Source organism: Solanum pennellii, chromosome 2 (assembly GCF_001406875.1).
Source record: "Solanum pennellii chromosome 2, SPENNV200".
NCBI lineage: Eukaryota > Viridiplantae > Streptophyta > Magnoliopsida > Solanales > Solanaceae > Solanum > Solanum pennellii.
In genome coordinates this window covers 23,341,481-23,366,346 of record NC_028638.1, presented here as the reverse complement: position 1 = coordinate 23,366,346, position 24,866 = coordinate 23,341,481, and the positions used below count along the sequence as shown (strand labels likewise).

General features: G+C 38.7%; 1 long non-coding RNA gene across 5 annotated transcripts; it reads right to left on the bottom strand.

Moving 5' to 3' along the window:
- Nucleotides 1–879: 879 nt before the first annotated feature.
- On the bottom strand, nucleotides 880–6,455 carry LOC107009073. 5 transcript variants are annotated; one of them, XR_003577051.1, is made up of 5 exons: nucleotides 6,081–6,445; nucleotides 5,437–5,475; nucleotides 5,108–5,289; nucleotides 3,461–3,605; nucleotides 880–1,566 (listed from the first exon to the last, which is right to left on the bottom strand). It is a non-coding gene; the product is annotated as an uncharacterized LOC107009073 (long non-coding RNA). The 5 variants fall into 5 exon arrangements; XR_003577050.1 differs by lacking the exon at nucleotides 5,108–5,289 and having other exon boundaries at nucleotides 1,696–3,605; nucleotides 6,081–6,455; XR_003577052.1 differs by lacking the exon at nucleotides 5,108–5,289 and having other exon boundaries at nucleotides 3,262–3,605; nucleotides 6,081–6,444.
- Nucleotides 6,456–24,866: the final 18,411 nt, after the last annotated feature.

Sequence of the window (24,866 nt, the reverse complement as noted above, 5' to 3'; positions counted from 1 at the left end):
GGCATAGCAACTTCAGCACTTTTATCCAAACGCATAACTGCTTATTTTAAAAATAAATTTCAGCACTTTCAAAAGTACTTTTTTAAAGCTGCTTTTATTAAGCCCATCCAAACGGGCCCTTAAAAGCTGATTTTTGACTTATTTAGCTGTTTGGCAATACTCAAAATAACTTATTTTAAGTTAAAAAAAACTTATTTTAAGCCAAAAGTTAAAAGCTGGGGTAGGGGTGCTTTTTTTTTTTTAGCTTATAAGCTGTTTTAAGTTGACCACATTTTTATCTTTTTGCCCTTAATATTTTTATACAATCTCCAAATTACCCACATAACCCTAACATCTCTTTCTTCCATTTTCCCTTTTCACGTTTGGCATAGCAACTTCAGTACTTTTATCCAAACACATAACTGCTTATTTTAAAAATAAGTTTCAGTACTTTCAAAAGTACTTTTTAAAGCTGCTTTTATTAAGCCCATCCAAACGGGCCCTAAACCTATCCAAACGGGCCCTTAGAAAGTTATTGCTTAAAGAACTCTAATATCAATAAATTCCAAAAAACCAAATGCATTCAAACGTATATATCAATAGTACAAAAACTCTTCATCGTTCACTACAATAGATCGAGTTTACTTCTGGCCATAATTCGAATTAAATTACCGGCATCTTCATGCACATTCATAATAAAATTATTAGTTAGTGAAATAAATGTGGAAATGCATAATTGGAGAGTATTCACTGTAAGCCAACCAATCCAAATATTGTGCAAGTCATATAGAGCGTGCATCTGGAAAGGAGTCATGATTTATTTCACACACGGAAATGTTCTGCAGCACTTGTTCAATGTATTAAACCACATGGGTATAAGGCTAAACTTAACAAAAAACAGAAAGAACTTAGTCATATAATTCAACTATACAAAGAAAAAACAACAGATTAGCATTTCTATTACGTGGGATAGGGAACACGAATATACTGAGAATCAAACATACACTTATCGCGTGATAGACTCCTATCGATACTATTGGAAGGTAAGTAACCATCCACTGGAAAAGCAATTCGATTGAGTTAGAAAAAAAAAACTCTTCAACTTATGCTTAGAAACAAAGACCTAATAGTCTTAGTTACTACTACTAGTAGTGGCTAACCAACCCTCAATTCTATCAGGGTTGTCAAAGCAATGAGTTCTCGTTTAATGGCAACACGCTGCACATGAATGGCAGTAAGCAACAATGAAAAGTGAGGACTATTTAATAGCAATGCTATGCACAACCTGCATTGTATACTATAATGGAGAGTGGACAAAAATATGGAACCAGAGGATAACAGACCAAGCAGAAATATTGTGCTGGCCTATCAGCATCACCATATATGGTGTTCAGCAACTCCCTAGAGCCTTTCAGTTTTGGTCTTGGCCTATTAGCATTACAATCTATGATGTTTGGAAAGCCAATAGACCACCAGTTAAAATGCCACACTAATTATCTGAACACCAACGGTAAGGGCCACAGAACTACTATCAACAAATCCACACCGGAGAACTAATGTTTGAAGACCAGCCAAGTTGACATTAACCTGCCAATAATGAATATAATCATCAATTAAAGAGAACATAAAATATACTGAACAAGTTACATCATCATCTGACTAGCGGGGTAAAAATAGGAAAAAAAAGTATGTATAATCATAATATCACTAGCATACATTGACAATGAATCGTTCTTCTTTTCATCCGTAAATTCCACATGTCGTAGTGAGAGTCAACACTTGTAATATGCATCATAATAACAACGAAACAGTATGGATTTTATACATCACGTTATTCCTTGTGTCTTCATCAAAAAAAAAATTTAGCAAATGTGAAAGTTGTCATTACTAATAGAAGGCAGTCTTACATCTTGTCTAAATTGGTTTCCATGTATTCGAAATGGCAGTGAATTCTTAGTATTTACAACTAGTATGGCAGTGAATTCTTAGTATTTACAACTAGTATGGAGTAATCAAAAGAATATATTCGTCTGAACTCATCACGGGCACCCCTCACTACTTCCTGTTCTCTTTAAAATGGTAGGAATTAAAAGAAAATTACTTTGTTATCCTCCTTCAACTTGGCTTCCAACACTGAGGGTTAGGGCTGAGGAATCTTAAGAATTATCAGAACTGAAGATAGTGCTGTTGTTATGTACTTATATTATTTTTGATAGTGGTAAAAAGATTTTCACCAGCGCAAAAGCTATGATTCAGTATCACAGTTCATGGGTATATATCAACATAAGAATTTATCAAGGAAAGATTCACTATCACAGTTCCACAAACATTTGGGACATCGAATTCAATAAAGGAAATTACTAAGTATCAAAAAAGTGTGTTGACAATTCATAACGATGGAGTTGGATAATAATGCAATTAAATCCAATGACATACAAACGCAATATAACAGATCTAGTCATAGAGAACTCAAGTCATAATCTCGGATTCACAGCAAACACGTACATTAGGTCAGCTTATCATGAAAAATACAGATTATGTAGATGTAAGACGAATCACAAAGTAGTACATCTTTGCGTAATTCTAATTCCAATACAGATGTCATAACACTCACTGGAACATGATAGCAACATAAAAGTAATCTTCTATCCGAAGTGGCTAGAAAAAAGTCAATCCAAATGCCAAGAAGGTGATATAAGTAGAACATGCTCTAACTTCAGAAGGTACTTTAAGTAGGCCGGTTCAAATACAAGTAAATTTTCACAGATAAGGTGATTTTCAACATCGCATCTAGATTAATTACAACCAGTATTTAGCTGCACTCACCATCTATCACTCAATAATGAATATGATATCATGTAAATAAAACAACAGAAGAAAGTTGATATGTTTTTGAAAAAGAAAACATAAATGGATCAATTATTTGAAATAAAGGGGCTAAGAACCATAATTACAACAAGTGTACAACACTGTTTTAGAGAGGGAAATGCACTAGTTGATTATTTCATTAACCTAGTTTTTTTTTTAATTTTGCAGGTAACTTTAAATTCCATGGTTTCCAAGAGGTCCAAAGTGAAGGAAGAAGGCTAATAAACGTTGATAAACTCAAGCATCCTAAATATCAGAACTTCATCAAAATAATAAGCAAGAGCCAGTGGAATAAAGCAACCAGTGGATTGATGTCGGTAAGAATAAAGCCATGTAAGAAGCTATTTCATAGAATTAAATGTTAGCACCTATTGAGAATTTGGAGGTGTTCAAATGACATTAAATAATACTGACCGGCTGGCATTGAAGACATAATCCATGAGTTTACTTTACTTGCAAAGCTATATGAACAACATACAAAAGCAACAATATAATGTTTTAGGTGCTTTCAGTAACTTATAGACTAGTTTAAACATATTTGGTGGTGTATCAGCCTTCATCGAGGGTCTATCCATCAAACTAAGAAAATAAGGCTGAAGGTTAGTGGCTTAACTACTAGTATTTCATTGGATATCATGATATGGAGGATGAACAGCAAGCTGTGATCTCGAAGGCAAGGATAAAGTTTTCTCTTTCTGCGCGTTTACTTGATCAAGTGAACTTGATAGATACAGCAGTAAAGGTGTATCCTTCACTACCTGCATCAACAAGACGAGAAGCTTTCAGTAACTAATAGCCTAATTTACACGGATATGATTATAGTATCATCCATAATCAAGGGTCAACCCATAAATCTATGGAAAAAGGGCTAAGGTTATTGAATTTCTATTGGCGGTTTGATGGATATCAAGATATAGAGGATGAGCTGCAACAATAAAAATGACGACACACCTAACTCTCGGAGCAGATTTGTGAAAAATCAACCACTCGATATTCTTCCCCTCACATGGTAGAACATTTCAATAGAATCTACTGCTGGAAAAAGGGGAAGATGACACACCAAATTCTCTCAAAGTAGAGTCATGATAGCACAATGAAATGGATCAGTACATTTGCCAACTCCAAGTCAACTTCAGGCAAAAGAATAGGGGCAAAATTTCTGAGTTCAGGAAGTTATAGTAGAGCTCAACTCTTTCCAGAATGTCCAGCATTGTATCCTGTTCTCTTATCAGAATTTCCAGAGTTAATACAAAATTTCCACAACAGTATTTATTCTTCCCAGACCCCACTTTCTCTCTTGGTTGGTTGTTGCATTAAAGTTACTGGGGCTATGTTACTCTAACCTGTACACTGAGTCTGATCTAATATACTTGGTCATTCTTATATTATTTATTTCTGTTGATAATTTGTGATACGATTAATTGATATTAGTAGATTGCAACAGCTAAGTTTACTGCATTGTACTAATTAATGCTTCAACCCTATTTTTATTCCTTCCTAGTTAAGTTGTGAGTTGAATCGTTATTTCTTTTAATACTTCTTGTTGTGTTGTGTTTATAGTTTTTTCATTGATCTTATAAGAATTCCATCTCCTTGATACTGCTAATAAGGGCATAGTCCCAGAACCAGCTCCCTACACTATTATACTACTGTTTGCTGATCGACTAAGACAAAATCAAGCTAAAAATGATATCCCTATTGACCTTGCGACTCCTACTATCACTACCACACGCAAGATCCTAGCAGGGAAACTGGATCCACAACTACACACACATATGAGCAACCAAATGAAGAGAAGGCGAATCTTGGGATTTCTCCAAAATCCTCCACATAACAAGCTTAGTCCAATTATTAAAATGATTACCAGAAGCCTTGCACATGTTCAATCTGTCTTAAGAATTATCGATCAGGACCCTATTCATCATTCTCTCACAAGTTCAATGTTCAGGGAGAGAGAAGTTGGGTCTTTAATTTGTCTAATTGACTGAATGATAGAGGAACTTAATTGTTTAACATGATTTATAAGAGAAAAAAATGTTCACTATCCTTGGTTGGTGGCAGCCTAAACATGCATACTGACCAGAGACAAATATGGAATTAAGACTAAATTTTTATTGAACATCTATTTAGTTAGCAAACAAAAATGAACTTCTTCAACAGAAAGTCATTCCTCTCTTTTCCTGGGAAGGTTTGGGGTTGTTCATGGAAGGGAACAATGACCAAAAAAGATTTAATTTAGTATTTAAGATTTTAAACTCACTTAGCAATAACTGGATGGATTATTGATATCCCAAGAAAGTATTTCCTTTCATAGATAACACCAGCTCGTAGATAAGGAAATATGTAATCTTTCATAAATTTTTCTTGCAAATCCTTTACCACTAATCGAAAAGCCACACTAGCCTTGGCCTTTGCCTCCAAGCAATCCAGTTCCTTAATCCCCTTATAAAATAATAATTAAATCTTAGATATGATTTCTTACAAAAAGAGAGTTACTTGTTTGACTGTTCAATTTTATGCACTATAATACGATATTTTTTTCCTGAACAAGAACATAAGATCAATAGATGATTATAGAGAGAATCATACTTGACCAACATCTGCAATGAAACAGACAACTAGTTCACCCTGCAAAATGAAAAAGAATAATAAGAAGCCTATGAAGGAATGAACACATCACTTGCATACCATGCAACATAATTGTTCACTTATTGTTGAAACTTATTTTGTCATTTTGATTATCATGGATTTTTATGTTTAACTTTCTAATAACTTTGATAACTTCCCAATAACCGATCAAAATTATCTTCATTTGAAAAGAAAAATATAAGGTCAAATATAGTAACTATCTGTAAGCTGAAGCTGTTTTCATTCCCTAAATTTCCTTCCCATACATAAAAATATGTAGTGTTATGATATTTTTACAAGGCTTTTCTCTTTCTACATTGTACTTTAGAATTATACATACGTTGCAAACAGAACAAGGTTACAGAGTTTCCATCTTGAAAAACTTACATACAAGATAAATTTCTAGCCTATAAGCCTAATTAGAAAATAAATTCTCAACTAAAGAGTCATCCCTAATCAGCCCATTTACACTTGTTTATAGATTAATGCTCAGGGTAATACAACTATGAGACAAACGCCCAAAAATCAACAAAAATCTATCAACAACACAAGAATATCGAAACGCTAGACCTAAAATTTGGACTTATAAAGATAGAATGTCTTACCTAATAAACCCTATCTAAACAAAATCATTTCAATGTGATGAAGCTTTTATGAGAATATGAAGGAACAACTCAATCTGGGAATGATTCAACAAGAATGTGACCGAACAACCTCTTCAGCGAGAACAACTCTTCAGCGCGGCGTAACCTTCAGTGAGAACAACTTTTTAGCGAGAATATGACAGAACAACCTCTTCAGCTCTTCAACAAGAAATCAGATTTGGAACTATTGTTCTTCCCATGGAAATCGTGTTTCATAGTTGGAGAGAAAAGCCTCGACAGTGTATTCTTCAATTTGGGGAAAAAAGTTGGCAATGTTTTATTAATAATTTTTTTTGCCCAATAAACATTGGAGGGAGAGTTAAAAATATTGAAAGAAATATAATATTTTAGTGAAAATTTTAAGGTCACACTTTATAATGTGTTGTTTCTTCAATTATAAAAATAAAACACTTTAAAAGTGTTGCCATATATGTAAACAGGTGTTGTCAATTATATTATATTTTAAGAACACTTATAAAGTGTATTTTATACCATTAAAGAGTATACTTTTGAAGTGTTGCCAATATTATCTTAGCTAAAAGTTAATAAATTCGGCTACGCTTTAAAAGCGTTTCCAAAACTACTTTAGGCAACACTTTACAAATATAGTCCAGAATTAGTGCAGTTGTGGACCTAAAATGGTGTAGTGATGGAATTGACTTATAATGTTATTTAAAAATAATGAAAACATTCGCTAATGACTAATATATATCAAATTAAGCATGACCAATGTAACTTTGAATTCATAACCAATGGTATGTCAATCATTGGGAGAAGTCCCAATGTCACATCCCAAGACCACACCCCATAAATTAGGGTACAATCTCGGATTGTAACCGGCGTACTCGACCTCTCAGAGGTCTTATACAAGCCCTTTCAAATCATTCATCGCATAAACATAGTGAAAAGTAGTGCGGAACTAAAACTTTTCACAGAACATAACATAGACATCAAAATATCTTTCATATAAAAGTAATTGGAAATAATAAGTCTCAATCTCATCATCTTAAGACACAAGAATACTTGGGACACGGCTCATACTTCAAAATACGAATATAGAAATACTTAGTCTATTACAATACTTCGAATTAAAAAAGTAAAAGACATATATGCCCTCGAGTCAAGTGAGGACATACTTCAACTTCTCTTGAACAATCTTCTAAGTCCAAGTTTTCACTTCTCAAAGCTCCTCACCTACCAAAAACTATATAGATAAATAAAAGCATGGAATTAGTACAACCACATGTACTAAGTATGACATTATGCGTAAAAATTATGAAAATGGACTTTTATTGAAAATATACATCTTTTCATTTAATAATCATATTATAATCATAAGAAAAACATTTAACAACTTAGAAACACATAAGATAACATTCAACTAAAAATCATAATTTTTGAAACCACTTTATAGTGACATCAACTCATTGTTATTCACTGTCACATTGAAGTTGCAAACTTTCACTTTAGACACCCCTTAGCATGTAAATTTTCCACTCAAATCTATCCTAAGATTCAGTTTAGTCACACAAAGAGAGACCGTCCATACACCTTCTCTAGATGTGCCTAAACAACCCTTAAGATTACTTATAATGAGTCACATACAAACTTACAAAGCATCATAACATCAAGGTAAGATTCTTCTACCAAAGGTGACTCTAAGTCTCACTTGAGTGAGTTGTGAAGCGACCACCCATACAATCCCTTACACACACACTTAAGAGATCCTATAGACTCCCTAGAATAGAATCATTCTCACTTATCACACCAACACATAGATGATATGACATTCTCTTTCCAAAGGCTATGAAAAGACCTACTTAAGTAAATCAAGAAGATAACGTCCATAGGGACCTCTTCAAGATTACCTAAAGAGTCCTTAAGACTACCTAAGGTTTAGATCATGTCCACAACACCAAACATCTTCCCTAACTATAGTCATCCTCAAGACTTCCAAAGATAAGACATGAAGAGATCATCTCTTATGCCCTCTTCACAATTTAGTTAAGGAATTCTTAAGTCACTTTAGATGAGGTACTTATTCATTTATATACTTTTAAACATAAGTCATTAGTTCATTAGTTCAACAAGACTCATACATCACATGAAGGACATTCAAATAATGGTGTTAGACAAGACCTAGGAACTCCAAATAACAACTTCAAAGTCTATTGTGCAATGTCTAGATAGCGTCCCATGCCACCACCTAAACCTCATAAACTTCTCTAATGCTAATAGGTACTCCATATGATGAGAATAGGCAATAACCGACATAGACCGTGATAGCAAGACATGGAATCCGGAGTTCTATCCTACTCCGATGAGGTTGTCCTACTTGCCAAGGGTAGAACTTAGACATATCGCATGTATGCACATGGTTATGGAATATGAAGGGCTTCTTTGTATTCTAGTCTCATACTTAACTAGAACTACTTCCCTTACCATACTCACTGGATGCTAGACTTCTTTCTCATTGAGTAGTTCATATATTAGGTTCACATAAAAGGGTTCCATAACAAGTTCATAACCCAATCACACTTACCCTACCAAAGAAGGTCCATTAGGGCTACCTCACAATGGCGACAAGAAGCTCATGATAACTTTCCTAAGGATTAATATGATGTCGCTCCAGCCAATTAACCTTAAGTCTATCATTCCTTTACTTTGAAGGATATCTTTTTGGCTTACAACTTCAACAATCTTAACATTATCACTAAGTAAGGGTTTTCACATAAAAGACTCTCTTAAGTTCATTAAGGTCACATGTCATTCATACATTCAAGACTAACAGTTCTAACACCCTAAATCAAGACATCACATATTCATAATCATATATATATCAAGCAAAGGACACAAGTCAACAAAGACAAGACACCACATACTTCACTTTTAACTCACAATGCAAGTCATTCTAGAAGCACCTAGAAACAACCCTAACATCTTCAAGTCATCTTATATACTATCATAACATCATAAATTAAATCAACATAGACTCATATATCCAAGTAGGAATAACCAAGACGCAACTCCAACACTACACACATAATGTCAAAGGCAAAGTCTAACATGGTCACTTAAGACAACATGAATAGAATAATACATATATGACTCCACATGTAGATAGATATTGTCATGCTTCACATATTTAAACTACACAAATAGTCATATTACTTCAAATAGTTTTCAACAAGGCCAAGATCATCATATTGCATAAAGTAACACCGACAAGGCCACATCAATTGCAAGTAAAACACATAACACCGCCACCATAAGTTGACCATACCAATCACAATAGAATCGAAGTATAAATAGCATCAAACTAAAGGAATTAGGTCAGCATGCCCCCACATCATCCGCAACACTTCAATCGAAAGTCAAATTACTCAATTCGATTACACAAGACCTTTACCCAAGGCTATAACCAACAATTCAGTAGAAAAACTACAATAATCAATGAACTAGGTCAAATCAATGTAAATTAATCAATCTAATACAACCTAGATATCAATTTACTACAATTATTACATCAATGAATAGCCCACATAAAACTACATAAGAATTCATCAACATTAGATCAATATCAAGTAACCCAAAACATAGTCAAAATATAGGGTTCATCCATTTCATGGGTTCATAGGTAATTTAGGTTAAAATCATCAATACAACATCACTATAATCATTATTCAATGTTTAGAAATCATTTATGCAAGAACCCATGGTAGAATCATGAAAATTGGAAAATTCAACTTTAGAAACTTTGAAAACATCTTCAGACTTGGGGCTCCTTGATAAAGAGAATTTCAAGGATCAATATCCATACCTCAATGATGATAATTTTTCACTTTGATGAAGAATTTCCACTCAAAACGTCACCTCCAAGATGTTCCTCGACTTGGACTTCAATGGAGTCTTTGAGATTTCTTAAGGGATTTTGGGGTTTTGATTTGGAAGAATGAAATCTTCTAAGTGTTAAACATTTATATACACATTTAAAATACCCAATATACCCCTTAGGAACAGCCAAAATCTATTTTTGGAAGTGGGGTGAATTTACAAATTCACCCCTAGCTTGGCAGTGAAATTGCACGCAGGGACATGACCATCGACGGTGGATAGTCGACGTACCGTTTGTCCACAAACGGATCATCCTGTCTCTCCGTTGGTTGGGTCAGTGACTTGACAAGGTTCTTCATCCTTCCCCTCAGACTAATTCTAAGCCTACAATACCATTGAAGCCACATCGTTTGACCAATGGACCGTCCTTTGGTCTGTGGTCTGGGACAATGAACTTGCCAATGACGAACTGCCCATCGATTGGACGTAGGTCCACATATGGGCCGTCCTATCCTTCGTCGATGGGTTCAGATACTTTGGAGGGGTATCTTAGCCACCCAGGCTAAGTACCTAGCCACACCCATCACCAACGGGCCGTCGACCAGGACACTGGCTGTCGATTGGCTTCCGTAGGTGAGGCTGCCTTGGGAAGTTTTTGCCACCAACTTGAGTCCTTCCTCAAGGACCCTTGGATGGTCGTTGGGGATAATTTCCTGGACGTTTCCAACCCAAATCGATAGTCTATGAGTTTAACACCTCTCACATAAATTTCATCCAAAACGAACACGTAAAACATGACGAAACATGCCTAGACACACAAGGTCATTTCAATGCACATCTTTTGAACGTCATGGATGTTCTTGGACGTTTAACCTCCATACTCCACGAAACTTGACACACTGCATAGACATGCTATAATAACTAATTTATAGACCTTAAAACCTCATGAATAACACAATATCACATAAAACCACATATGAGGCACATAGGTGACTTAGTCGTCGAACGTGTTAGTCGTCCCTTGACGTTTAACTTCCAATACACCAAATACTTTAGCTACTGCCTCTATACCATAAAATAAAACTATTTAGGACCTTAGACCATCAAAACTTACATGTTAGGCTCTAGTTCACCTAAGTCATTTTCGTGCTGTTACTATCTCCCCCACCTGGACAATATTTGTCCTCGGATGACACTTGCCACTCTCCGACATAAACGAACCATACAACACATAAACAAGAAAAAAACATCAATTTCACATAGTCAAGTGACTCACAACACAACAAGAAACTAGTAAACAATTCTATAACTCATTATGCTACAAAACTCACATGCTTAATTCCAAATAGCAAAAATTTATTTTTATAGTCAATATCATAACTATATACATCAGTTCTAACCATATTACAACAATTTTAGACCAAAGATTCAAATAGTCATTTTTATCAAAATTTTCAAAAATCCAAATTTAGGCAATTCATGATATAAACATGCTAATATGTAAAGTAACATCATATAAACACATCTTACAATATAATCATAGCTTCATAAAATGCATAATGCAAGAAGTTAATGAAATTTTATTTCAACAAAAACTCCTAAACATCATGCACATGCAACATACTTCTATACCATTCTATCCCACCTACTAACCATACTCCCCCACTTAGAAGGAACTCATATTACATCAAGAAGAAAAGAGAACTTACCAACATCATCATCACTCTCATCTTGATCCTCCACTCTAGAACGGAGTGCATAGAAACACCTCTTTGTTGGAGCATCATCCTTTGGAACACTAGGGGCAACTAGCTTATCCTCTCTTCCCCTAGAAGCAATCATAGGACAATCTCTCACCTTGTGTAATTCCTTACCGCAACAAAAGCAACTCCCGGTACCCAATAGACACTCACCATAATGATTATTTCCACATTTGGCACAAGTAGTTTTGACCTTTTGAGAACCACCTCCTTTCTCCAATTTCACCTTAGCACTCTTAGGTTATTCTTAAGGTTGAGCCCTCTTCTTAAACCTAGTTTGCTCTTGATCATGAGCACCACTCCTTTTCAAACTTCTAGCCATTCTCCTAAGTTTAGACTCTTCAATCGATTGTGCATACACCATGAGTCTAACCTAGGGTCATATCATCATGCAACATAGCGGTACGCCCATCACTAAGTCGGCTACACCCGTCACAAAACGGATGATTAGACACAAGAGAAGGGGAATACCTAGACAAAGTTGAAAATTTCAAAGAGTACTCCTCAACACTCATATTGCCTTGTTTGATATTGATAAACTCCTCCACCTTAACTTCTCTCCTCTCTTAGGGAAAGTACTTACCAAGAAAACATTCCTTGAATTCTTCCCACTCAATTGGATCCGATTCTTTCGGCCTATTATCCTTCCATTGAGAGTATCATATTTGAAAAACATCTCTTAATTGATACGAATCCAACTCCGCCTTCTCCGTAGATGTAACCCTCATAGCACTCAACACCTTATACACCCCATTAAGAAACTTTTGTGGATCCTCCCCCACTTTAGAGCCAAGAAAGATAGGAGGATTCATCCTCACAGTGTCTCAACCTAGTTGTCATAGTGCTCTATACAACCCTAGGCATCATACTCAAATTAGCTTGCATAGTCATTGCTCGGGCTATAGCAACCAAAGTCTTTCTAATCTCCCTATTAGACATCTCCAAAACCTCAATACCTCCTTCACATTAGGAATAGGATCACCTTGGGGAGGCACTTGAGCACCTTGGACTCCTTGCCCACCTTAAGGATCTTGCTCAACTTGAGGAGAAATATCCTCATTCATCCTCTCTTCTTAAAACCTTCTAGCGGCCATCCTTCTATTATTCATCTCCTATAAACACAAGGAAAAACATTAAGAAGGATAATCATAACTTTTACTCTACCGCACGACATAAGGGTAGAAAAGAAGGGAAACTCTATTGTCCTATAAACTCTCGCCAATAGACGTGCCGCGACTCACACCGATGATCAAGACTCTACTAGACGTTACTTGATAAGACTTCTTGATTCCAAATACTACATTCACAAACCTATGCAATGATACATAGATTGTCACATTCCAAGACCACACCTCATAAATTAGGGTACAATCTCGGATTGTAACCGGCGTACTCGACCTCTCAAAGGTCTTATACAAGCCCTTTCATATCATTCATCGCATAAACATAGTGAAAAGTAGTGCGGAATTAAAACTTTTCATAGAACATAACATAGACTTCAAAATATCTTTCATATAAAAATAACAGGAAATAATAAGTCTCAATCTCATCATCTTAAGTCACAAGAATACTTGGGACAGGACCCATACTTCAAAATACGAATTACAATACTTTGAATTAAAAAAGTAAAAGACATATATGCCCTCGAGTCAAGTGAGGACATACTTCAACTTCTCTTGAACGATCTTCTATGTCCAAGTTTTCACTTCTCAAAGCTCCTCACCTACCAAAAACTATATAGATAGATAAAAGCATGGAATTAGTACAACCACATGTACTAAGTATGACATTATGCGTAAAAATTATGAAAACGGACTTTTATTGGAAATATACATCTTTTCATTTAATAATCATATTATAATCATAAGAAAAACATTTAACAACTTAGAAACACATAAGATAACACTCAACCAAAAATCTTAATTTTTGAAACCACTTTATAGTGACATCAACTCATTGTTATTCACTGTCACAGTGAAGTTGCAAACCTTCACTTTAGACACCCCTTAGCATGTAAATTTCCCACTCAAAGCTATCCTAAGATTCAGTTTAGTCACACAAAGAGAGACCGTCCATACACCTTCTCTATATGTGCCTAAACAACCCGTAAGATTACTTATAATGAGTCACATACAAACTTACAAAGCATCATAACATCAAGGTAAGATTCTTCTACCAAACGTGACTTTATGTCTCACTTGAGTAAGTTGTGAAGCGACCACCCATACAATCCCTTACACACACACTTAAGAGATCCTATAGACTCCCTAGAATAGAATCATTCTCACTTATCACACCAACACATAGATGATATGACATTCTCTTTCCAAAGGCTATGAAAATACCTACTTAAGTAAATCAAGAAGATAACGTCCATAGTGACCTCTTCAAGATTACGTAAAGAGTCCTTAAGACTACCTAAGGCTTAGATCATGTCCACAACACCCAACATCTTCCCTAACTATAGTCATCCTCAAGACTTCCACAGATAAGACATGAAGAGATCATCTCTTATGCCCTCTTCACAATTTAGCTAAGGAATTCTTATGTCACTTTATATTAGGTACTTATTCATTTATATACTTTTAGACATAAGTCATTAGTTCATTAGTTCAACAAGACTCATACATCACATGAAGGACATTCAAATAATGGTGTAAGACAAGACCTAGAAACTCCAAATAACAACTTCAAAGTCTATTGTGCAATGTCTAGATAGCGTCCCATGCCACCACCTAAACCTCATAAAATTCTCTAATGCTAATAGGTACTCCATATGATGAGAATAGGCAATAACCGACATAGACCATGATAGCAAGACATGGAATCCGGAGTTCTATCCTACTCCGATGAGGTTGTTCTACTTGCCAAGGGTAGAAGTTAGACATATCCCATGTATGCACATGGTTAAGGAATTTGAAGGGCTTCTTTGTATTCTAGTCTCATACTTAACTAGAATTAATTCCCTTACCATACTCACTCGGTGCTAGACTTCTTTCTCATAGAGTAGTTCACATATTAGGTTCACATAAAAAGGTTCCATAACAAGTTCATAACCCAATCACACTTACCCTACCAAAGAAGGTCGATTAGGGCTACCTCACAATGGCGAAAAGAACATCATGATAAATTTCCTAAGGATTAATATGATGTCGTTCCAGCCAATTAACCTTAAGTCTATCATTCCTTTAATTTGAAGGATATCTTTTTGGCTTACAACTTCAACAATCTCAACATTATCACTAAGTAAGGGTTTTCACATAAAAGACTCTTAAGTTCATTAAGGTCACATGTCATTCATACATTCAAGACTAACAGTTCTAACACCTTAAATTAAGACATCACATATTCATAATCATATATATATCAAGCAAGGGACACAAGTCAACAAAGACAAGACACCACATACTTCACTTTTAACTCACAATGCAAGTCATTCTGGAAGCACCTAGAAACAACCCTAACATCTTCAAGTCATCTTATATACTATCATAACATCATAAATGAAATAACCATAGACTCACATAGCCAAGTAAGAATAACCAAGACGCAACTCCAACACTACACATATAATGTCAAAGGCAAAGTCTAACATGGTCACCTAAGACAACATGAATAGAATAATACATATATGACTCCACATGTAGATAGATATTGTCATGCTTCACATATTAAAACTACACAAATAGTCATATTACTTCAAGTAGTTGTCAACAAGGCCAAGATCATCATATTGCAAATAGTAACACCGACAAGGCCACATCAATTGCAAGTAAAACACATAACACCGCCACCATAAGTTGACCATACCAATCACAATAGAATCGAAGTATAAATAGCATCAAACTAAAGGAATTAGGTCAGCATGCCCCCACATCATCCTCAACACTTCAATCCAAAGTCAAATTACTCAATTCGATTACACAAGACCTTTACCCAAGGCTATAACCAACAATTCAGTAGAAAAACTACAATAATCAATGAACTAGGTCAAATCAATGTAAATTAATCAATCTAATACAACCTAGAAATTAAATTTACTACAAGTATTACATCAATGAATAGCCCACATAAAACTACATACGAATTCATCAAAATTAGATCAATATCAAGTAACCCAAACATATAGGGTCAAAATATAGGGTTCATCCAATTCATGGGTTCATAGGTGATTTAGGTTAAACTCATCAATACAACATCACTATAATCATTATTCAATGTTTAGAAATCGTTTATGCAAGAACCCATGGTAGAATCATGAAATTGGAAAATTCAACTTTAGAAACTTTGAAAACATCTTCAGAATTGGGGCTTTTTGATAATGAGAATTTCAAGGATCAATATCCATACCTCAATGATGATAATTTTTCACTTTGATGAAGAATTTCCACTCAAAACGTCACCTCCAAGATGTGTTCCTCGACTTGGACTTAAATGGAGTCTTTGAGATTTCTTAAGGGATTTTGGGGTTTTGATTTGGAAGAATGAAATCTTCTAAGTGTTAAACATTTATATACACATTTAAAATACCCAATATACCCCTTAGGAACAGAAAAAATCTATTTTTGGAAATGGGGTGAATTTAAAAATTCACCCCTAGCTTGGCAGTGAAATTGCACGCAGGGACATGACCATCGATGGTGGATAGTCGACGTACCGTTTGTCCACAAACGGACCGTCCTGTCTCTCCGTTGGTTGGGTCAGTGACTTGACAAGGTTCCTTATCCTTCCCTCAGACTATGTCTCAGCCTAAGAGACTATTGACTCCACGTCCATTGACCAATGGACCGTCCTTCGGTTCGTGGTCTGGGACAATGAACTTGCCAACGACGAACTGCCCTTCGATGGTACGTAGGTCCACTTACGGGCCGTCTTGTCCTTTGTCAATGGGTCCAGAGACTTGGGAGGCATATATTAGATACCCACTCTAAGTACCTACCAAATACCATCACCAACGGACAGTCGACCAGGCCACTGGCCGTCGATTGGCTTCAGTAGGTGAGGCTGCCTTGGACAATATTTGCCACCAACTTTGGTCCTTCCTCAAGGACCCTTAGATGGTCCTTGGGGATAATTTCCTGGATGTTTCCAACCCAAATACTATTTTATATGTTTTTAAAACCTCTTACATAAATTTAATACAAAAATAAACACGTAAAACTCGACGAAGCATGCCTAGACAGAGAAGGTAATTTCAAGGCACATCGTTCGAACGTCATGCACGTTCTTGGACGTTAGACCTCCAAACTCCATGAAACTTGACACACTTAATATAAATGCTATAATAAATCATTTATAAGACTTTAAAACCTCATGAATCACCCAAAAGAACATAAAACCACATATGAGGCACATAGGTGACTTAGTGGTCGAACGTCTTAGTCGTCCTTTGACGTTTGACTTGCAATACACCTAATACGTTAGCTACTGCCTCTATACAATATAATAAACCTATTTAGGACCTTAGACCATCAATACTAACAATTTAGGCTCAAGTTCACCTATGTCACTTTCGGGGTCTTACATCCAACATACCCTTTCCAAACGAGCTATGAACATAGTAACCACAGTGAACAAAGTTCTTAACGTTTATAAAGAATGGTATAAAGTTACCAGAAGACATGAAATGAGTTAGCGTGAGTAATAACATAAATAAAAGTATTTGAATTATGAAAGTGACCAGATTGGTGTGTTAAAAGAAATGAGACAAGTCTCACTAACACCTAAGACAACTATTTTAAAGATACTCACATATGAGGGTATTAATAATCGTGAGACAAGTCTCATCAACACCAAGATGATATTGTAAGGTTAAATTCACATTTCATAAAGTAAATGAAAGGGATGACCGATTATCCAAAGAGTTAAGTAAACCTCATAACTAGAAGCAAGCTTCCATAATGTTTGAGTAAACTCTAAAAGATGCAAAGAAAAAGAAGTTGAGAAAAGCATCGATAGACTAGCAATGAGCTTGTGACAACATATGTAAGACTCATGAGATGAGTCTACCACAAAGGTGGTAAGTATTCTCCGTATATATCCTAGTGTTCGAACTATGTTGCCAGCATAGGAACTAGCTAGTGGATTCCACCTAAGCGAGCTAGGTATGATACGGTTTCACTTTGGTCGGTGAGACTACCCCTTTTCGATGTAGGGTAGACACTGCATTTCATGCTTAGCTCACATGATCTATGTTGGTTAAATGCTCAAAGAAATTATTCGGTTCACTTTAGCCGTGAACCACTCTTTTCGGTGTGGGGAGAACACTGAACTTGGTTTCACTTTAGCCGGTGAACCACCCCTTTTCGGTGTGGGTCAGACACTGGATTTCATGTTAGCTCACATGATCTATATTCACTTTGATCAGTGAATCACCCTTTTCCAGAGGTTCTTTTTCAGGGTTACCTTCTGAGGATCCCCATGCACATATAGCTAAGGTTAGGGTAGTGTGTAAAAGTTGTGTAGGGAGGCCTGACTTGGACTTGGATGTAATAGGGCTACGAGTGTTTCGTCTCTCACTAATGGGAGAGGCTTCTATATGGTTCCCTGAGCTCCCTTACAACTCAATTTTCACTTGGAACCAACTAAGGGATGTTTTCTTAGTACGCTACTACCCGGTCTCCAAGAAACTAAACCACAAAGACAGAGTGAACAACTTTGTGTCACTACCAGGAGAGTCAATTAGTAGTTCTTGGGATAGATTCACCTCTTCTTTGAGAAGCATACCCAATCACCGCATAGATGATGAGTCACTGAAGGAATACTTCTATCATGGACATGATGATAATAATGGTGTTGGACACTATAGCAGGTGGATCTTATGGGGAGTGTCCTTATGCTGAGATTGCCGAAAAATTAGAGAAAATCTCCCGGAATAATAAAGCTTGGAATACTACGAAGTCAGATACCGGGAGAAATACCTTCGCAGTGCAGTCCACTCACAACCCAGCCACAGATGAGATTAGTGAAGAAATGGCTCAGATGAGAACTGAGCCTGGGTTGGTACTAAAACATATCACTGGGGGTGCAGAAAAGATAAATGCAGTTAACTACTTGTCTAACCACCACCACCTAATGATGAATGCTATTATGCGGAGGATTCCTATGCGGTAAATGAGAAGACGGGGGGTTTCCAACCAAGTGCCCAAGGCTCTAATCAGGAGAATTGGCGCCAAGGTTAAGGGAACCAAGGTCGGAACTATGGTAACTATAACCGTGAGGGCCATTATGTCCGAGATAGAAACTACAACCGCGGCAACAACTTCAACAGGGGTAACTACGGTAACAGAAATGATAGGAATGGGCCCTATGTTCCTCCTCAAAATCGTGATGTTACTCCTAGGGATGGTGAAGAGAGTATGGCGCGAGTTGAGGATATGTTGCAAAAAATGATGAAGAGGTTCGATGCTAGTGATGAGCACATTAAAGATTTAAGGAGTGATTTAGCGGGTATTGGGTAAAAAGTCGATACACATGCAATATCGATTAAGCAGATCGAGTTGCAAATGGCCCAATTATCTGCGACTGTGAACACACAGAAACCGGGCACTCTTCCTAGCAACACTGTCCAAAATCCAGAAAATGATGCACACTGTATGGAAATCACGACTCGGGGTGGTAAGCAAACCATTGACCCACCTATGCCGTCTAATGAGGAAAAGGTGAGAAAGGATAATGATAAGGTGGTAGAGGGTAGTGGTGAAGCAGAAGATAGCACAGGAAAAGATGCAGAAGTCCCTATAAAGGTAATTCCCATGCCTAGACCACCACCCCCCTTTCCTCAGAGATTAGTGAAAAAGACCGAGGATGGTAAATATCGGCAATTTATACCAATGTTGAAGCAGCTTTCTATCAATGTCCCTTTGGTAGAAGCACTTGAACAGATGCCCGGCTATGCCAAGTTTATGAAAGATCTGGTTACAAAGAAAAGATCGGTCACTTTCGAGGAAGATGATAGAATGCAACATTGTAGCGCTATTTCTAGAAGATCTCTCACACAGAAGAAAGAAGATCCGGGAGCGTTCACTATTCCTTGTACAGTCGGGTCATTGCATTTTGCGAAAGCATTATGTGATCTAGGGGCAAGCATAAATCTCATGCCCCTCTCGATTTACAAGAAGTTGGGTTTGGGTGACCCAAAGCCCACTGCGATGCGGCTACTGATGGTTGATCGAACAGTGAAAAGGCCTATAGGGATACTCCACGACATGCTAGTAAAAATGGAGTTGTTCATATTTTCGGCAGATTTTGTTATTCTTGATTGTGAAGTCGATTATGAAGTGCCTATTATTCTTGGGAGGCCATTCCTTGCTATGGGTAGAGCCTTAGTTGATATGGAAAAGGGGCAGATGAAATTCCGGTTGAACATTGAAGAAGCGACCTTCAACATTTGTAGGTCCATGGGGCAGAGTGGTGAGCTCCAATCGGTATCTGCTATGTCCCACAAAGAAAAGATGAAAAAGGATAATGACCTAAAAAGTGAAAAACGAGAGTTTATGGTTGGGGATTTGGTGTTGTTAGACAGTTCAAGGTTGCATTGGCTTCCGGGCAAGCTCAATTCCAAACGGACTGGCCCTTACTTGATTACCCAAGTATTCCCTCATGGAGCAGTTGAGTTAAAAACCAAGGAGGGAGTGCGGTTTAAGCTAAATAGAGAACGAATTAAACTCTATTTTGGGCATACTGCATTGGTGAATGAAGTGATAGAGGCATACCATCTTGATGAAGGCTGTGTAATCAAGTGTCCTCAGTCGTGCCGCGACGTTAAATTAGGCACTTGTTGGGAGGCAACCCAATACTTATAGTTTTTCTTTCTAGTAATGGTAGCATTTTCTACTAATGGGTTTTAAATTTGCTGGCACAGCACCAGGAAATTGTGCAGAAAATCACTCTGCAGCAGTCACAGACGGATACATAGACGGACCGTTATGTCTGTGACGGACCATTGCATGAATCCGTCATACCAGGTACGTCTTTTTGTTATTTTCAAACTAGAGCACACACGACGGAACCAACGACGTACGTTCACAATTGAGACGTACCGTCGTCGGGCAATCATCGCGTCATTAATGAAGCGTACCCGACCCGACCCGGCTGGGGTTTTTTAAATATTCAACATTTAAAACCCCCACCCCTTCATTTCACCCCATTCCTTCACTCTTTCTCCCATTTCCCTCCCTTTTCAACCTCCAAAGATCATAACCCCTCTCTCTTACAACCATCATTTTCCCCAAATTCTCCAAATTCCTAAAATTCATCATCTACTAGTCGGAGCTGCTGCTGTGGGTCTCTACTTGATCACCAAGTACCTTTCTCTCTTGTTTTTCTCAAATTCTCAGGTATGTGTCTCTAATTTCTACTTATTTATATTGAATTTTTGTTTATCAATTAGTATTAGCCTAGTTCTTCTTAATAGGTTTGTTCTTTAATAAAATTCTTTCTGACCTAGGTTGAAAATCCTCGAAATTGCCGTGTTAAAACTCTAGAAATAGGTGCTTTAGCATTGCTAGTTTACTAGGTATTTGGGTTAGACAAATATAGGTTAAAACTCTACCAATTCGATTTGGGTCATAGGGGATAAATGGGGCATCCCCAGTTCTGTCACTGAGTTACAGAACGAGACCCTGATGACGGACCGTCGTACCCACGACGGACCGTCATTGAGTCCGTTCCAACAGCCCTAACACCCCACTGTCCATTTTCACCAAGTGTCCACCAATGGCCACATGCGACGGATTGTCGTTCCCACAACGGTCCGTCCTGCACAACCGTTCTGGTTGTCAGAGACCCTATTCCTAAGGGTCTCTCACTTTTTCTAAGTGTCCTCCAACGGACACATGCGATGGACAGTCATTTCCACGACGGTCCGTCCTGCACAACCGTTATGATTGTCAGAGACCCCTCTCTTAAGGTCTCCATACTTTTTCTAAGTGTCCTCTTACGGAGAACTATGACGGACCGTCATACCCTCGACGGTCCGTCCTGCATGAAAGATGATGGTTAGAGACCCCTCTCCTAAGGGTCTCAATATTTTTTTCAAGTGTCCTCTGACGGACACCTACGACGGACCGTCGTACCTATGACGCTCCGTCCTGCATATACCGTCATACTTGTCAGAGACTCTCCTTCTGGGTTCTCCTTATAAACAAAGTCTAAGTAAGACATGACGGACCCCATGACGGTCCGTCGTGCCCACGACGAGCCGTCACCTGGCCCGTCGTGTTTCACTGTTAGTATAGAAATGTCATTACATTTTAACTCTTTTATTTATTTTGTGTGGTTTTGCTAGTCCTGTCTGCTCCTTTTAGTACTAATATTGATTCTTTACAGGTACTATCTATTATGGCACAAAAACAAGATCGAGATTACGCACGCGGGCGATCAAATTCGGTCGCCCCGTCTGCCCGCCTGGTCATTGGCTTTGATGATGAGCGTGACCCCGAGTACGTGCCCCCAGGCACTTCCAACCCATCCTGAGCTGCACGTGGTGCCAGAGCCACACCCAAAAAGGTGATGTCCGGTGTAGTCACTGCCTCCCACTCTGATGACGATCGCACACTGACCGGCACACCTTCTAGGTCAGCTACTAATGAAGAAAGAGCGTCTGGCTCCTTAGGAGTTTCACGGTCGGAGGAAGCCTCCGGATCTGCCGAGGTTCCCGCACCCGCCACCGCTGCAGAGTCTGCCTCGTTTGATGAGGTCGATAGTTCGGAATCCACACCCGGTTCACCAACTCGTGCTCTCACCCCAGTTACCGACCAGCCCAACCTGTGGTGTGTCGACGGGCAGTATCAAGTCTATTCCGATGCAAAGTTCTTGAATGACAACGGAGTCATGACTCAGACACTTACATTGGAGCGGCGGGTCCTTACAGGAAGTCTCCCGACAATGCCAGAGATCCACAATCTCTTCACCAGACATCGACTGGAGTGGACAGCGCGTCCATTGGGATGTTATAGTGAAGAGTTGGTCCGAGAGTTCTACGCCTCATACGTAGCGACTCTCAGATCACAGATTGATAGGCGGGCTGCCCCCGCCAAATAGGCCCCACTGGAGCAGGTCCGAGTACGTGGCATTCAGGTTCATATGTCCCTGCCTGCCATCCGCCGGTATCTATACGGCGAGAATGTTGATGCCAACCGAATCCCTATCACCGCCGAGTTTGACTACCGATGGCAGATTGTCAAAGATGGCCAATTCCTGCGTGAGCCATCGCTGAGAGAGACCACCAAGAAGTGGATGGCCCTGTATTTGTCCGTTGATGGAGAGGGTGCTGACTGGGTGACCGAACCGAAGGGAGCCATCAAGAAGGCCAACCTGACCTTCACGACGAAGTTTTTATGGTTGATTGTCCGCCACTGCCTTTCCCCCACAGCCGCTGATAATATAGTCACATGGGATCGAGAAGTACTGATGGCGGCGATGATAGTCGGATTTGAGGTGGCTTTTTCTTGGCTTCTACAGGCAGTCATGCACGAGAGGGCTTTTAAGGTCACAACTACCTACCCTTTCCCGTGCATGATATTTTCTCTATGCAGGTCCGCAGGTGTGCCTATATGGCACGTTGATCAGCTCAAGACCCCGCTGGGCACTGTTGATATTGGCCCCATCAGGGATGAGGCCAATGAGTTGGCTCCACGCAGAGGGCCCCGTCCAGAGTTGCCTCCACTTGGTGATAATCTGGATTACACGGTAGCACAGGCCCGCACGGCCATGCAGGCGGCTTCCACTGACACTACCCCGGTCGAGTCTATCACGGGTAGTAGCACTGCCCCGAGCTCCTCTCGTTCAGCCCCTTTCCCCGCTCTGGTCCCGCTTGCTAGGGTCCAGAAATTAGAGGAACAGATGGCTACACTTCTGCATCACATCCAGCCTTGGATGCAGAAGTCTATTGCTGAGGCAGAAGAGCGCTTGGAGCGGAGAATGGTTCAGCACACAGAGCGGAAGATCGCTGAGGTTCATTAGAGCTTGGACGCTTTTGAGCTGCGGGTGTTAGACCGACCAACCCCTCAGGTGGATGTGTCCATCCTTTAGGCTGCGGTCGACAGTCTTTTCACAGACATCGACATGATCTTAGAGGCTAGGGTGCCTGAGTCTGAGGCCCCTTCTGCAGATCCTGCTGAAGACACAGTGATGGCGGCCCTATTCGCCACTTCAGAGATTCCACCACCTCCCTCTCGAGAGCATGCCAAGAGGCATAGGAGGATGAAGCTCGAGCACGGAAGAAGGAGCGCCATGAGATGGAGGCTGCGAGGAGAGCCTCGCTTGCTGATGACGAGGCGTGTCAGATGAGAGAAGGAGAGTTAGCTACTGGGGCGTCTAGCTCCAGAAATGTGGAGATAGCGGGAGGCACTGCTGATAGTGTTGTTGATGCTGAGGACACTACTAAGGGTGTCCATATTACAGAGGTAGTGGGTTCCGGGGAACCGGACCCACCAGCTTGCTGATCTTCGGCGCTTTGCGTCCCAGGTTTGCTTCACCTACCACTCTTGTATTTCAATTTTTTATGCAGTGGGGAAAATTGCATGTCTTTTTTTTTGGGGTGGGGTAAATGGAAAGTGAGTGCTAGGGTGACGTCTGAGTAGCCCAATTCACTATCCTCTTTTGGGGTTTTCTTGCCTGTGTTCTTTTTCCCCAAGAGACTGATTACTTTTTCTGTTGAACCAGCATGTCTATATCTTTTGTACATAGTTTAATTCTGAAGCATGATGGCTAAAATGATATCCTGAGAAAATGGAAAATGATGCATGACTAGGCATATTAACTGATAAATGTGTGGCTCTAAGCATGACATAGAGGTACACCAGTGCATGACCCTAAGTCTAAAATTCGAACTAGGTGTCTGATAATCTGGTAGAGTAATGAGATGTCAAGTGAGTGTGAGGAAGATTTGGATAGTCCACTATTTGTATTGAGCTAGAACTTGCCTGGTTAGTCCTGCTAAAAGTAAGTTGTAATAGACAATTAGGAAAGGATCATAGACCCTTATTAAATATAGCCCATTTTTAGCCTAAATAAAAGAAAACCAAATGAAATTTATCCTTCTTTGATCCAAATGATTTCAGCTTAAACTAGACCTTTCTTTTTCTTCCTATCTGATCTTTTCTGAGAATAATGTGTTGGCCCTGGTCCCTCCTTGGACATGTGCACCTCA